General features: G+C 38.5%; 1 long non-coding RNA gene across 1 annotated transcript; it reads left to right on the top strand.

Annotated features, from left to right (window-relative positions):
* The first annotated feature begins 1,096 nt into the window (after nucleotides 1–1,096).
* Nucleotides 1,097–8,660, top strand: LOC146544521 (uncharacterized). The gene is made up of 3 exons (XR_014882791.1): nucleotides 1,097–1,218; nucleotides 3,003–5,382; nucleotides 6,089–8,660. It is a non-coding gene; the product is annotated as an uncharacterized LOC146544521 (long non-coding RNA).
* The last annotated feature ends 7,950 nt before the right edge of the window (nucleotides 8,661–16,610 follow it).

Consider the following 16,610-nt stretch of genomic DNA (forward strand, 5'->3'; position numbering starts at 1 on the left):
TATTTGATTCATATTGCATTCTTATCGTATGGATACTGACTGTGGATATATGGATACTGACCATGGATGTATGATATACTCTCCCCCTACAGCCATTGGGAGCTCAGTACCAGTGATGCAGCAGTCATGCTCTCTTGCTACGTATTAGGCTATATTCACAGTTGTTGACCTTTCATAAATCAGAACTGCAACCTGAGTTTTGGTTGTGGTCTCTGCAGTATGAAACTTACATCTATTTTACATCTACCAATGTAGAGAAAGAAGTTGAGAGGAATATGTTATAGTTCTGTGGACATTCATAGGAAGCATTTCCAGTCCATGTAATGTTGCTCTCTTTTGGCTATCAGAGAAGTTTTATCATATTATTTAATTTCAATTTTGACATTTGCTTGCACCTACATTCTTCCCTTTATTTTGTCCTCACATTCCTGTTATTACAACACTTCAACATTCTCTACGGATCTTGTTCACTTGGCCCCTGCATATTTAATAGAGGCAACTCATCTGTAGGAGAAAATTATTCCGTTAGCACCCTGATCTGAACCAGTTTACATCTTCCTTCTCGGTCCAGAGAAGACACATGCTCTCCTTGCAATATTGCTGTCTCTGCAGCCTGTTCCTTTTGCTCCTCCTCTTCTCTTCCTCACCTGTTTTCCCACTGCATAGGTGCCATTTTTTGAACCTTAAAATTTCAGTGCCTCTTTGGAATTATGGCTGTTCTTTCTTCCTTTCCCTCCATCTGCCTTTACCCAACTCCCAGCTGCAGAGCCACACAGGCATTCTGGACCTTAGATATAAAAAAATCTTTGTGGAAAAAGTTGATGGGAACATTCCAGGCTCTGGTTTTCAGGACTGTTTTTAAGCATTTAGTTGAGCCTAACTTCTACCTTTCAGTGTTGATTTCCATCAGTTACACTTTTTTGCTTTCCACTCCTCCTCAGCATCCACAGAGTGAGTAATTTTTCTCTCAGATGGCATATATTCAAGCAGATGTCTATTTTGTTTCTGTCTGCTCATGCTTTGAATTACTGCATTATTCTCTCTTTTTTGTCAGTGCTTAGCATTATATAAAAAACAAAATAATGTGGCTTTTTCTCCTTTAGGTCATGCATGTTGATATTCACATTGGACCTAATACCGAACAAACTCTTCTGGAGAAAAATCACCTCCTCTCCCATTAGCCATGCCTTACTTCCTGATGCAGAAAAGGATTTGGAGGTGAGTGTACAGCTAGCTGCCATGGTTATGACTGATTCTCAAAAGAGAGCATCTCCCCTGTCTTATTGTTCTATGAAAATGAGATTCTTTTAGCTTGTTTTGCAGACACCAATTGGCAATGACATTCTGCCCCTTTTTGAAAAGTAAATTCAGTCACTGAAAACATAAGTCCCAGTCCTGCAAAGAGATATCTCTGGGCAGCCAATGCCTCTTTGCTGATCCGTATTGATCGGGGATAAGGGTCTGTCTCTGTAGATAGCTTTGAAGGTTCAAGGTCTCTGTTGTGGCAACACAGGCAGTTTGCTGAGAGTCTCTATATAAAAGGAAACTGGGAGATGAAGTGGAAAATCTTGTGTCTGGCCTCCCCCCCGACAGCATGGGAGGAAGGAATGTCAACTTGGGCATTTTTCAGATTTAACTATGAATAGCTTCACTGGAGTTAATGATACATAACCAGTATTTCTGTAGACAGGTAATCTGTTCTTCTGATCCTCCCAAGGCTCCCTGTTCCTTTTTCCCCTCTTTATTAAAAAATAAACCCAGTCAAGGCAGAATTTTAATCTTTTGCAACCTGCAGTTTCATAAAGAGCTCATTGGATAGGAGCAATCACAAAGTTTCTGTATCTGATGACATTGCTCTGGAGCATTTGTTATGCTTCCCACTTGTGGTTTAGCTGATAAGCGCAATTCAAGGAACAAAAAAAGCTTTGTTGATTGTCAACGAACATAACAAAACCAGATTGTGCTCTGATGGTATTTTAATAGAGGTATTCTTTAAAAAAAGTCGCAAAAATGTGCAAGAATGTGGATACACATTTTCTAAACTAACTAAAGACAGTGATAATAGCAAAAGACAGCAAAGTCTTTAAGATAAAATAGATCAGGCAAAAAAAAAAATGTTCAATCCATCCTGTTGTCTTTGAGATGGACTAATTTTTGTTTATGTGTTATGATTATGACTATAAATAAACTTGACTTAATAATGTATATGGTGAGGATATCTCTCTATTTTTTAATGGATATTTTATCAAAAGGATCATGCATATGTATGTTTATATATACAGGCATACAGATATGCAAACATATTTGTAGATGTAGACAGCTAATGACCGTTAGGATTTTACTCTTGTCATATTTCAAAGATCAGCAGCTGAAAGATGAGGAATTGGAGATCTTTAGAAGGTTGCAAAATTTTTTGTAATCTAATGCAGTGTTAAGAAACCTGCATGGAGGTGTAACAACTCCATGTATCTTTAGCATTCATACTGTGCTGGGATGCAGAGGTCACTATGGGGATTTTTTGTTATATGCTGCTAGATTCTTTATGCCAAGAGTCCTTTGGAGATGCATAATACATTTGTATGTGACACTCTTTGGAGTGAACTGCTGAAAAGCAACTGAAAGAATTCTGAGATCAGATGAGATAGCAGCTTCCTCAAATCTGAATTCTAAATTCACTCTCCTCTTTCAGTTTTCCCTTCCCTTCCCTTCTTCTCACTTTTTCTAAACATTGCTGGAGAAGAGCACTAGGAAAAAAAGAGATATTTATTGACTTTGTAATGGGATTAAGGAGAATTGGAAGGGAGTATCATTAACCCAAGCAATAAATGTTATATATGCAATCACTACTATCCAAACCATTGTTCATCTGGAAAACCAATTTAAGTTAAGCCTTCTTTAATTGCTTCTCTGTGTATATTTACTCAAGTCAAGGAAGGGGCAGAAATATTTATTTTCTTCTTGCCAGATTTTTGTTGTGAATGTCTATTTTTCTTTTCTTATAGATATTTCATATGGATATGGGCCTGAACAGAAATGTCTGCTTCGGAGTCAGAATATATCTCTATAGTGATGGAAAGAGGTGCTTAAACTGCTGTAATGGGGCTTCAGGCGCAGCTGAAGATGTCTAGATGAGATTCAGGAGTTGCTAATATCACATCACAAAAGTAAACAAAAAAACCCACACCCTGCCTTAGCACAATAGATTTGCAACTTTGTCAACAATTCTTGATCTGCATCCACCTCTGGTGGCCCAGAAAAGTCATGGATGCATCATCCCTGCAGATGTTCAAGGCCAGGTTGGATGGGATCCTGGGCAGCCTAATCCGATAGGTGGCAACTAGCCCATGGCAAGGGAGTTGGAACTGGATGGGCTTTAATGTCCCTTCAAACTCAAGCCATTCTATGATTCTAGGATGGAAATTAGGATGGAAAGAACTCTAGTCTTACCCTCTCACAAAGCTGATCTGACCAGGTTGCTCAGGGCATCATCCATACAGGTCTTTAAAATCTCCATGTTGGTTTTGTAGTAGATGGAGACAGTAGCTGGTGTTGAGTTGGCTTCACTATAGGAAAAACAAAGCTTATAGCATCTGTGTGTGGGTGTGGAAAAAGGGGTTTTGAGTGAATCCTAGGGTTTCAGGAGGTATCTGTATAGGTTCAGACATAGCTCGGGAATCTTTATACTTAAAAGAGGAAACCTTAGCAGCAATGCTGCTTTGTATCAAAATGAAACATTACATTCCCATTTTTCTTTGGCGCTGGAAAAATAAGAAATTCCTTATAAAGCTTGATACTTCTTGCCCAGGAAATACATGGTTTTCTGATCATCAAAACAGGCAGTTTTACTGAAGGATGGTAAATAGATGCCACTAAGGAGTTCATTGCAATTGTAGCAGTAATTCAGGCTGGCTAAATGTTCCCTGTTTGTTTAGCAAGGAAGGAGCTTTGAGATGAACTGGGCAATGTAAGTATAGAGATTAGTTTAACATTTGGGACATTGCTGGCTGTATTTCAATATTAACCTTGAGTGCCACCTCCTCAGTAATGCATATATTAAGCCTTCAAGCGCCAACATTATTTTATTAATGAAGTAACCTTTTTCTTGTGGTAGTACTGGGAAACCACTACATGTATTTCAATGGAATTTTTCTATGTGAGAAAAGAAACAGTAAAAAAGCTCAGATTTACCAGTTTCTTTTAGATGCGAAATAGCCCAAAGACCTCTGCATAAACCACTTTCCCTTTGTCAGCACATCAGAAGGTAAATGCTCAGTGCTAAATCTTGGAATGGTGTGTATGTGGAACTTCATGGCATACCTGTCAGATGTTCTGATTCATTTTTAGGACTCCGAAATATCACAGCTATAAAAGATTTAAAAGTTCAGCACAGATTCAGCCGCTGGATTCAAAGAACCATATTCATTAACTGTTTACCTGCCCTTTGCACACCCTCCAGGATCAGAGTGGGAACTGGCATCTTCACAATGAGCAAAGCACCAGCGTTACACTAATGAGCTGCTTGGCATATTCACCTGCATGCCACTCCACAGAAGCCATTCTCTTTCATGGTACGCTCTGCAGAGAGAAGGCAGAGGCAATCAGGCAGCTCAGGCAAATGAAAGCCCCCCCAGGCTTCACTGAACTTGACATAGCCTCCTTCCATCCTTTCACATCTGTAAGCAAATGTGCATCTACCAATGCAAAATGCTGCATCTTGCAGTTACTGCAGATTTCCTTAGGGATCACTCTAATTGTTCTTTCATTTCACAATGCTTTCCATCAGCTCGAGGCATGTGAATACAGACAGGTGGTCTTTGCTTTGGAGTATCTTCTTACACATGCTGACAGCAAGGCTGCAGAGCAAGTCTTTCCTGATTTCATTGTACAGATGTAAAGGCTGCTTCATGCCAGGCTGTCCTTTATACACTTGATGCCCCTCTCGCTGTTGGAGCTGCACTGAAGTCTTCATAGGAGGTAAAGCTGAACAGTCCCCCCAAGAGCTTTAAAAAGATGCAGATCCACTACAGCCCTTCCTTTTCTAGGGATAGGGACTGGAAACTTTTGGCAGACAGTCAAAAGATGGTGAATACCAACAGGTTTTACGGCTGCATTTGCTTTACTGGGAGATGCTGCGGAATGTAAATTTCTCTAATGACAGCTCCTTCAAACCCTTTTCAGTCTTGTCAAGATTCCTTATTAATAGCAGAGAAGTAATCTTAGTTCTTTCAATGGCAGCAATTCTCTAGGCAACTGCTGAATTTGTAAGAATACAGATGGTGCCTGCCATTTCTTTTTTTTTTCAGTACCATACTGCATTCCTCACCTGACATGTGGAACTTGTTTGCTACTATAATGCGTCAGCTGCAGACACTTTTCTTAGAGGTAAAAGCAGTTTTGCTTGCATTTTTGTTGGCAGCATTGAATTTTGCCCACCTGCAGGCAAGATTAATTTTTTTCCCCTTCTGAGATAGCAGAGCTTGTGATGGTGATCTGATTTGAAACTTGTTGGCACTGTGCCTTTTCTTCTCTGCCACTGTAAACTGATCGAGCTAAGCATCCCTCTCCTTGTAAACAGAAAAAAAAAGAAAAAAAAAAAGAAAAAAAAAACCCAAAAAAACAAACCAGCAGGCAGGCAAGCATCTAGGTAAGACTTTCATGGCATTTAAAGTGTTTAAATGGAAGTATTATTCTTTGGGCTGTATTTCTGGCAGATGACAATTCTACGATTAAATAAAACCCAACTAAACAAAAACAAGCCTCTTTATTAGAGGAACTGAATTAAACTAAATACTACAGAGCTGGGTGCACTGCGGCTCAGGCTGATCTTTCCTGCTCTGATGCGCTTTTGACTGCACTGGAGAAGCTGGAAAATGGCAGAAACGAGAGGGTCATATGTTTGAGGTTCAAACTGCGGGCATGCACTGGTCACAGGAAGGAGGGAAATTTCTTCCAACAAAACTCGTGTACTGGTTGATCACATGCTGCTCATTCACTGGGATGAATCTGTGCTGTGTCTTTCACCAGCTATTATTGCAGCAGTTTGTTTCAGTTTTCTAGTTTTGTAATTTTAAATTCTCTTTCTTGATAGCTCTCAAAGTAGTCTGCTGATCCAGCATCCAGCGTGGATGAATATGTCTGCCCTAGAATAAGATGGCATGAAGTGTTAAACAAGCATGATTTTCCCTGGTATATGTAACAGAGTTTTTCCAAGGCAGAATGAGCCTTCAGTTTCAGAATGAATAGACAACTTCAGCATTCCACTGACCTGAAGAGCAGCAGCTCAGAGGAAGACCCAGGCCACCTGGACACTGCTTTAATTCCAGCCTGGTGTAATCATGCTCTTGGAAACCTTTCACATCAGTTACATTTGAATTGGCTGGATCAGGATCCCATCACCATTGCTTTAGAAGATGCCTCCAATAGCTGCACAACTTTTGACCATTTCTAAGTGCTGACTAACTTAGTTTGCCAGATTTTACCTTTGTGCTACATAGTAAAGTAAGTGCTCACTACATTTTCACTAGTAAAGATACAAGGTTGAACAGAGAAAATAAAAAAAAAAACAGTTCAGGAAGTTTTTTTGAAGTAGGGTAGTTACCCCTCCTATAAAGATTTTTCATAGGTTTAATCCGAGCACAGAGGAGGAAGTCTGCTTCCAGATAAAGGCAGATGGGTGCAAGCAATTCTATCTCACTTCTGAGCAAAGATGTTGACAGGCTGATGGCTGTCCTGTGTGCAGGCAGCAGATCCCACTTGCTACGTGCATCATACATTAACACATTTTGAAAATCTGGTTCCCATTGTAAATATCAGCAGACTTCTTTCAAATACATGCTAAAAGAGAGTGGGAGGGAGGCATATTGTCCAGCTGCAGCTTAGCCAGGGATTTCCTTCATCTGCTCCGTGTACTGGCCTATTGAGATCACTTAGATAAAAAACAAAACAGACATTTTTTTTAGGCAAGTCACTTGGCTCTCAAAGTGAATTACAAGATCAGCTGTTCTGACAAGCCAAGAGGAATATTTTTAGTTCCACAGTTAGTAAACCAAATCAGCAGGACATGACTTTTTGCTTGTTCTCTGTGAAAACCAACTGTTCCCTAGTGCTGGAGGTGAAAGGGTACATTTTTGCTTTGGCACGTGGAATGACTGCATTTCAGCCACTTCACTGTTTTAGCAGTGCTCATTCTTAGAGGAAAGCTTGTTGGTTAATCAGAAGTATCTGTAAAGGAAACTGGAACTGCTGGTTATTTGGCCCTTATCTGAAGTGTTTTTAGAATGTAGCAAAGTAATTTGATAATGAGCTCTTGAAGGTGATTTTCCCTTACATAAATCATGGAAAAGGAATACTACAGCTTTGTGGGCTGTTTGATGCTTATTTCTTAGTATTGCATCAGCAAGGTCTCTGCTGAAGCCCAGGCACCCGAGGTATGATGGCACCTGAAGAGATCAGGAAGAAAAATCACTTTCCTCTCTTGGTGAGACATTGGCACAGGTTGCCCAGGGAGGTGGTGGAATCACCATCCCTGGAGGTGTTCAAGAAATGTGTAGATGTGGCAATGAGTGGCATGATTTAGTGGACATGGTGGTGATGGGTTGGTGGTTGGACTATGGGATCTTTAAGGTCTCTCTAACCTTAATGATTCTATGATTCCCTCTTCCTTTTTGTTAAATGAAGACTGAGAAAGAAACAAAATCACACTGAACTAAGCTACATAACAAAAATACTGCAGTTGGTTCTTAGAAATCTGTTGGCAAATGGCAGTGTCGTGTAAGATCAGTAGACTCTTCTGGAAGGTGCCTGGTGTGTCGAGAGATCAGTGTTTTGCAACTTGGAAAAGGAGTAAAAAAAGGGAAGGTGCTAAAACTCTACGAAACTGCAAAAGGGATAGAAAAATCAAATATAGAAAAATTATTTACTCTTTCACACAATTTCTCTGTCTCAGTGCTTACATGACTTAACTGATCTGGAGAAGGCTTTACCTTTTGCCACAAGACAGTAGATGCTAGGAATCTAACTGGCAGCAAAAAGCGATTACCTTGATACATGGAAAACTAAGATCCTGAAGGGCTACCAACACAGAGATAGATATATTTGGTTTAGAAAGCACTGGATTTCTGACAGCTAAGGGATGTACCAGGAAAAACTGTACGTGTGTCTTTTTCTATAGCCTTCCTCATACATTAATTTCACATTTTGTTCTTAATACACTTCTGGTTTTCCAGTTTCGTTATCATTAAAAGCAGATTCTGTTGTTAAAGAGAGGGAGGAAAAGTTCCTGTTTGATGACTGTCAATGAGTGTGTGGAAGTCTTCTTTTAATTCTCCCTTCACATCTTTACAGTGTGGCAAATTCAGAGGAGCAGGTGTCAATTAAATGAAGTTCCAGTGATAACAAGCAAAGCAGAAGGATCTACTAGGATGTGAGACCTTAATTCTTCCCAGAAAAGTGTCCTCTTCAGTGTGAAAAATTTCTAAAAGTTCAACAGTGGAGGAAAGGCACTCATTCCATAGCTAATCCAAAGCTTTATTTCTCATCGCTCTTTCTATGCATTTTAAAATCTCTGTTGCTTCCTAAACCTTTTTGGTACATTTTACACACATTTCACATGTTAGGGTGAACCCCAGTTCATTCCATCGCCTCTGTCCTTACTGTTTTAAGTCCATTTTATTAAAGATATTTCCATTAATGTTTAGTATCTTATCACTTGGACTGTACATGATGATGTAATACTGCTTGCTATATGAAATGAAGGCCTGAGAACTTAGTATTAAGGATTTCCTATTGCTGCTCTGTAAGTTTTCATATTGCTGTATAATGTCTGTTATATTTATATTCAAATAAATGCAAAATATCTATTTTAATGTTAATATTTAAAAGATAATTTTCTTACCCATTAATATAGTCTTTGTGATGGGTGCAGACATGGGAAATGTGGGAAGGCTCAGAGGAAACAGGGTTCCCCTTGGTGCTGTTTCTTGACTTTGGCAGAAACAGAGTTAGAGCATCTTTAAATTTTTTAATTTCCAGTTCTTTTGCGTAGTTTTAGGGTCTTTTCTGGCACCAAATTGGTGCTCTGGCTTCTGCACCTACACTATTGATACCATTGTTTCATTTGTCTACTAGTTGTTCCCTGGCTGTGCTTCAAATCCCTCTGGAGTAGCCTAAAGCAAGGCAATCTTTTCATGCATGGCAGTAGTAGAGCTCCATGTATCCCCCTAGCCACTTTTTTTTTGAAGGAGACATTGAAAGAATGTATGGAAAGTATTCATAAACAATCCATGTCTGCTGTTGTGATGTTGCTTATGTACACTGGTCAGGTGCCTGGAGAGAGGCTGATGAGGAAACTATAGTGTTACTGTGTAGGACAGTTGCTAAATTGCTTTCCCCATTAACTAGTGACATTTGAGTTAAACTAATGAGAAGCATGTCTGCTGCAATGCAGTGTACATTTGTTCTTGTTCTTTCCATCTTATGTGCTGTTTCACCAACACTCTTAGCCGCTATTACAGCTGATTAATGATGCCTTTCATTAAAAGAGAACAATTATGGACAGCCTTATTTGATCTACTTTGAAACTTTTCTATTTCTGATCATCATCTTCTGTCCCTCCCTTCTCCTCCTTCTCATCTTTTCTCAGAAATGATAAGTGAGGCAAGAGATAATGCATTCACAGCCTTTGATCAACTGCTGTACATATGGCACATGATGAAAAGCAGACAAAAAGCAAAGTGATATTCTCAATAAAACAGGTACTTCTACATTATCAATTTGCCATCATCTAAATTGCCATAAAAATCTTAGCTAGACTGATATAAGCCTAATGCCTTTTGCACAATAGGCGGGTTTTAAAGTACAAAGCTACATCTCTACTCTGATACAATCTGTATTTTAATGGAATTTGCTCTGAAAGAGATGGCCTCGGGACTTCTACAGTGAGGGTATTCAGCTGCTTGCTTCAGGCTTATCTGACCTTGCCTATTTTATACTTAGCTTTCTGTAAGGAGTTTTCAGTAATATTAGAAGTGCAAAACACTCAGTTCTGATATTTTTGAAAGCAAAATTCATGTGTGCTCTGGACAGACCCATGGATCTACTGAATAGGGACTGGTGGGGGTGCCCCAGCAGAATTTTTCCTCTTTGAGCCTAAGTTACAGCATTTCATTTTCTTGTAGAGATTTCTCACTTCATGCAATTACAAAAAAGGTGTATTGTGAGGACGTCTCCCCTTTGGATGCAGAAATGTTCACAGTCCTCAGAGTACCTCAGAATGATCAAGAGGAAGAGTGAGAATTCCCAGAAAACTAAAGTCAAGGCACTTTCTGGGTTTTAAGCATTGCTGTTTTCTCTCATGTGACAACATGCATAGAGCAGCATGACTAATTCCTGCTTCTGTCCATTGTGTGTTAATGAGTCACAGTAGAGCTTTATAAGGCTGAGAATGTGGAACAGAGAAGGTGCTCTAGAAAGGAGATGCACGTTTTCATGTGAATCAATTACATTTTGAAGGCTCCACAAGGAGCATTTAATCCATATCATTTTTTCCTTTAAAATATTTAGCCTATTGCAAGGACAGCACTCTAGTTCTATGATACAAAGATGAGGGTATGAGGGATACCTCCGCTTTCTAATAAGTACAAAGTACCAAATATTTTAGCACCATAGTTTATTAGGTATGCAAGATAAAATCTATTGAAAGTACTTGCCTCTCTTCAGCTTTCTCTGACTTCTACCATGTTGTACCCTAATACTCTTGGGCAACATCCTGCTCAGGATGGGCTTTGATTTTCTTTGATCCAAACTCAAGGAAAATGAATAGGTTTAGCAACAGGTCAAGAAAGTATCTGGATTCAGAAAAAATGGCAGAGGTAAAACAGCCAAGGTCTCTGAATGTGACGTAACTGACTTCCTCCATGGCAAGAGGCATACCTCTTAGGCTAAATATCTTAAAATGCCTCTCCTACAACAGTGATATTCATCTAGAGACACAATCTATTTTGGAGCCATTATCAAGGTTATATTTAATTGTATTATGTCACCAAAACAAAGAATCTTCATTAAAAAAATAAATGTGCAAAGCAAATCATTTCTGTTTGTTTATTTCTTTGTACAGACCACTGTTGTTGCACTCAAAAAGCTACAAGCAACAGTTTTTGTGGTATATTTTCCTCGTCATTCAAACACTATATGATTTTTCCAAGGCTAAGTTGCTGTGTACGAAGTGCTCAGAGCTCACAAAAAATTCTGAAATGTATTTAGGAATATACAGGTATAGAGTTATTTTTGGTTATGAAAAGGAAAGCTTTTTACTCTTGGAACTGAAGACACAGTATTGTACATGTGAGCAGCCTCTTAAATATGACAGAGCAGAGTATATGAGGAGTACAAGTGCAGCAAATGGCTTCTCAAGGACAGGAGCTGTTCAAAGCATTTCTGGCCCATAAATACTATTCCTATTACCCACTAGAATAAATGGGTGACTACTAAATGTGGAACATTAGAAATCAATGCAAGAAGGTGTTATGGAACTCAGTGGACTATGGTATTAGAAATGTGCTTTAGTTAAATGGTTCTAAAGTCAGAATCTTTATTACCTTTATACAGAGAAAGAAACAACATGATACAAGTTTTTTTGTGATGTCTAAAATGCATTTTTAACTGAGTTCTTTGGAAATGTTCTCATTTCTGCACTTCTTCAATGCTTAGTTTATATGATTTTCCCCCTCTTTACAATGCATTTCAGCTTTACAGCCTTATGAGACGTGCACTTCTCAAGGTGTATTAAAAACACTGTAAAGGCAAGAAAATAATCCTGATAATATACTGCTTTGGTTCCATATATGAGCACAGTGAGGTCAATAAGCAGTACACTGATGAGCATTCAATCTGCACTGAGGTGAGAGGAGTAAGACACACATTTAAAATGAATGCTCTAGCCTAGCAATTTTCAGCAACTAGTGTGTGCCCTGTTGGTGATTCGCCTTGGTTGCCCTCTACTTTCTGAGACGACTCTGCACTGCAGCAGATAGATCAGCATTAGCCTCTTCTGACTGGCGAGAGGGAACACAGATTAAAAAGAAAAATAAAAAGCAACAGAATTTAGTAGGGACACCTCTTCTGTGGTAAGTCAAAATCACAGAGGGCCTTGTAGTAATGAGGTGCCGTCTTCTCCTCAACACTGCCCTTTTCCCAACTGATCCTATATTCTACATTCCCCATATTCACAGCAGCAAGTCTATTATAAATTAGCTCTCATTATGCTCAGCTCTTTCCTCAGAGGTCTGTCCTGCCAATTTCTAACCATCAGTTGTGGTTTTGAACACCACCTCATGTGCTCAATGCCTAATTACTAAGAGAGTTATACCGGACTTGCAAAAAATGGCAAGTGGTGGCAGTGGCTCGAATGTCAATTTAACACACCCTGGCAATAGTACCCTAATCTAAATATCTACTTAGATATTCTTATCATGGCTTATTTTGCTGCAGAGGAACTTGTCAAATGCATGGGAGTCATAGATCAATATCAGTATGAGCCCAGAGTTTTCCCGTGATGTTTTCAAGGTGATTAGTTCTGTGCTAACGGTCTGCTGGCAGTCTGCAGGCAGAGCGGAGCTGACCAGGTTGCTAAGGTCCCATATATCTCTTAGAATTGTCTGGATTTTGGATAGGAAGATTATTTACTTACTTACAAGTATTTAGTTCTAAGCAGTATCTTTTTACAGGAAAAGAAGTTCCAATTGGTTATGGTTGTAGACTGGGGATAGATTTTAAAAATATTTTACTGAGAGTTTCAGATTATAAGAAAAATATTTGCAATGAAATACATTATGTTTTTTAACTTTTTTTACACCCTCCCCCCTTTTTTTTTTCTTACTGTAATAAAATGGAATGGGTACATTTAATCTCTTCTGTTTGTGGAAATAATGTTTGCATTTCCCTTCCATTTCTTCTTTTTTCTTCCCTCCCACTCCTTTTCTTTGGAAACTGTTATGCTCCAGGTATACTTGCAAGCACTGTTATAAATCCCAGTAATAAATTTCAAAATTTTAGACACTTAGAAAATTTAAAACTAGACAGTTCTAAAAAGGCAAAGAAGCAAAAAAAAAAAAAAAAGATATGAATTTAAATAGAAAAAAACCATCAATTTCATTTTTACTATTAAAATATTTCATGAAGAGATAAAGAAAAGTAGAGAAAGGTCTGAATGTGGAATTCTTTCTACTGTAAACTAGGAACTTATAAAATAATTAAACTCATAAAATAATTAAAAAATTCAGATGGAAGATTTTAAAGCAATTTTCATTCTGGTTTTAGATGCTTTTCCTCCAAAATTATGAAAAGAGTTTCCTGGATCTGGCTTCAGAATTGAAATATCACCTGATGTGGATTTAGAATGCAGTGAATCTGCCTTGAGAGATGGCTATATCTCTCCATCAGCTGCTGAAAGCGCACTAAGCCTAGGAAACTGGTTTGGACCAGACAATCATGTTTCAGATGACTGGAAGTAAAAACAGTGCTTTCCATCTTACTTTGCTTTTGAAATTTTCAGTTTGTATTTGTAGTTGTCGAAGTAATTGTGGCCTGCTCTATAGTCATTAGGCTGTAAATTCTTGAGGCACAAACAGTTCATTTGTGCGTGCTTAGAACACTGAACATAATAGGGCCATGATTATGATTAGAGGAAATACAAAATACTGTTAAACAAGTAGTTACTGTTTTGTATTCCTTTGCACACAGCATTTCATACAGATTCCCAAGACAAAAAGTCCATTAAATTGGAACATCATGGAGAGTTACTAAGATCAATAAACTGCTGGAAGTCTCTCCCTGAGCCCAAACTCCTCTCTTTTTTTTTTTCTTTCTGGTTCAAGGGAAGAGATCTTTGCATGTTTTCTCTACAGCACCTGCCATACCTGCTTTCTTCCAAGATAGGTAAACACGAAGCAAAATATATAAGGGCCAAAAATAAAAAAGTCAGTATGTTTGGAACTGAACTAAAGATAAATGTTGGATCTGAGCTTCCAAAATTCAGTAGATATACAGGTAATTCATAGATACATTATTTATTTTCATCTGTAAATATACTTACTAATGACAAGATTACAACTGAAAATAAAGCTAAAAGTTTGCAAGATGCAGGAAATATTTTGAAATGTCCAAATATGTTGCTCAGGAGAGCAGGCAAAACATGAAGTTAATCTGAGTTTCTGAGAGTGCAGGTGAAAACACAACTTCGAGGGCAAAAAGCAATCTCAGTTTCAATGCCTGTTTTTCTGATATACCTTCGTGTTTCTCTATTTATTTCAGCCTATTAATTTTACCATAACAAATGCCAAAGGTGTTTCAGTACACTTAGATAACATAAAACACATACAGTTTAGCAGTTATGAAAGCTGAGAAGAACAACATGATATTTCTTTTATGATAGTAAATTTTTGATTTAGTAGGATAGTTTAGGTTGGAAAGCACCCCAGTATGACTCTAGTGAAACTTAATGCCCAAAGCTAAGCCAGCCATGAGATCAGCCCAGGTTGCCCCGGCTTTATCAAGGCAGGTCTTTGAAACCACCATTGGTGAGGATTATGCCACCTCTCTGGCTAGTGAGCTCTAGTGCTTGACTGTCTTCATGGGGAAAGAGCTAATGCCTCTTGCTGTTATTTCAGAAATTTTTATCTCATCTACACTTGAACAGACTTGGCTTTAAAATTCTGTCAGAAGAATGTTTTGGAAAATAGTGTATAAGTGTACTAGAATGTTTTGTAGTCTGTACCCCATGTGAACTAAAAACCTCAAGAAAAGCAATTGTATTTCATAGCATTTAATCATAAAATTTTATTTGAATGTTTGATATGTAACCTTAATTTGCATATAAAAATTATGGTTATAGTCTTCAAATGAGCAAAATATAGAGCAAAGTTTTTAAGCTGTGGTAGACCATGGATAAAGCTAAAGGTCTCAGATCAAATCCTCAGTGGGTGCAATTAAATGACTTTTCATTGACTTCAATGATGTACTCCAGTATGTGCCAGTGAGGATCAGGCATTTGAAAGAAAAGCATTGCAAAAGCTGTGAAGAAAACAAAAGTATTGAAATATTATAATATACCATGATTGTGTGTGGATCCCCAGAGAGGTGCATTCTGGAAATACACCAGGAACAGCAATTACAGTGTGGATAAAGGAAGACAATAAAACCATCTCATTTTAGATTCATAGGGTCAGAAAACAGAAATTGCCTGACTTATATTTTCCCCCTTTGAAAACCACATATGTTAACAAGGGAGGGAGAGCACAGCACTAAAAGCAGATTTTGCTGCATTCATGTAAAGGCTTTTAGAAGAGAATACTTTTGGATGCTTAAGGAAACAGCAGTCCAGCATTAATTCATCAAATGGGGTTAGCCAGAAATTTGAAGAGCTGAGGTGAAACTTGAAGTAAAGCTGAATATTTACAACATCACTCAGTCTTAATCCTAATGCTGCAGCACAAATACATTTTCATAATCTCCATGCTTGTGAGTCATCCTGGTGTCCTTTGCAGCACAAATTCACACTGGGCTATGTAATTATTTTTAGAAACGGGAACTTTGTCATCTTTGCCATGCAGAGGGATTGAGTGATGCAATTGGATCCCCATTGCTTTCCTGAACTTGTGACAATGAAGAACAAGTTCATACCAGTGATTATTCATGAGCTTTGTCATAATCAGGATGTGTATGTGTAGATACAGAGCTGCTGGGAATGGTTTCAATTAGAGCTCTGTGCGCTTGGGACTACTGATGTCTGCTTCAGGCTTCGTGAGCCGATGAAAAAAACATTCCCAATACAGCAACTCAGACCTGAAAAGCCTGAGGGACTTCCTGTCCTGAAGGAAGGATCAGGAAAAGGGACAGAAATATTCAGCATGATTGAAAGTTTACTTCCCTGACATAAAACTGTGGCCTTGACAGAAAGTACTTGGGATTACTGGACAATGAAGGGACTGCATAATGAGATATGGAGGCCTTCACCTGTGGGTCATCTGGGTTGTTATTACCTGTCAGTTCTTTAGTGGTCTCTGTGAAATGAGTGTTGTACTTTATGAGAAACATGCTAACACCACAACTACAGACACCCAAAACGGCATATGATGGCAAATTGCAAGCACAACAGGAGCACTGTGCTCTGATGTAGTGCTGAGGTTGAACCAAGTCCCCTTGTCCACAGCTGTATTTCTTGAGCTTTTACTTGAAGTTGAACTAGATTGTGGGACTGTTTCTGTTGTTTTCTTTTCACCGTTTCATCAATTAATATTTGGTATAAAATACACAAAGAGGGCCGGGAGCTGGAATCACCTGCCTTGCAGAAGAAGGTGCAGTAGAACATTCCTTGTGGTTCACAAGTAAAGGCTTCCTAAGCCAGCCCCCTGCTCTGAGACAATGTTCAGGAAAGAGTATGCTAAGGAAGATAAATGTTGAAATATTCTTATATGCATCCTCTCCTATCTATTGTTGATTTGAAGACTTCCTGAGCAAGATGAAATTGTCTCTGCCTTTCTTCTGATGTACCTATGGCCTGTGAATTAGCTTGTTCCTTTCTAAAGTACATTTGTACTTTTGCTCTTTGCAGCATG

Source organism: Meleagris gallopavo, chromosome 4 (genome assembly GCF_905368555.1).
Source record: "Meleagris gallopavo chromosome 4, MGAL_WU_HG_1.1, whole genome shotgun sequence".
NCBI classification, from domain to species: domain Eukaryota; kingdom Metazoa; phylum Chordata; class Aves; order Galliformes; family Phasianidae; genus Meleagris; species Meleagris gallopavo.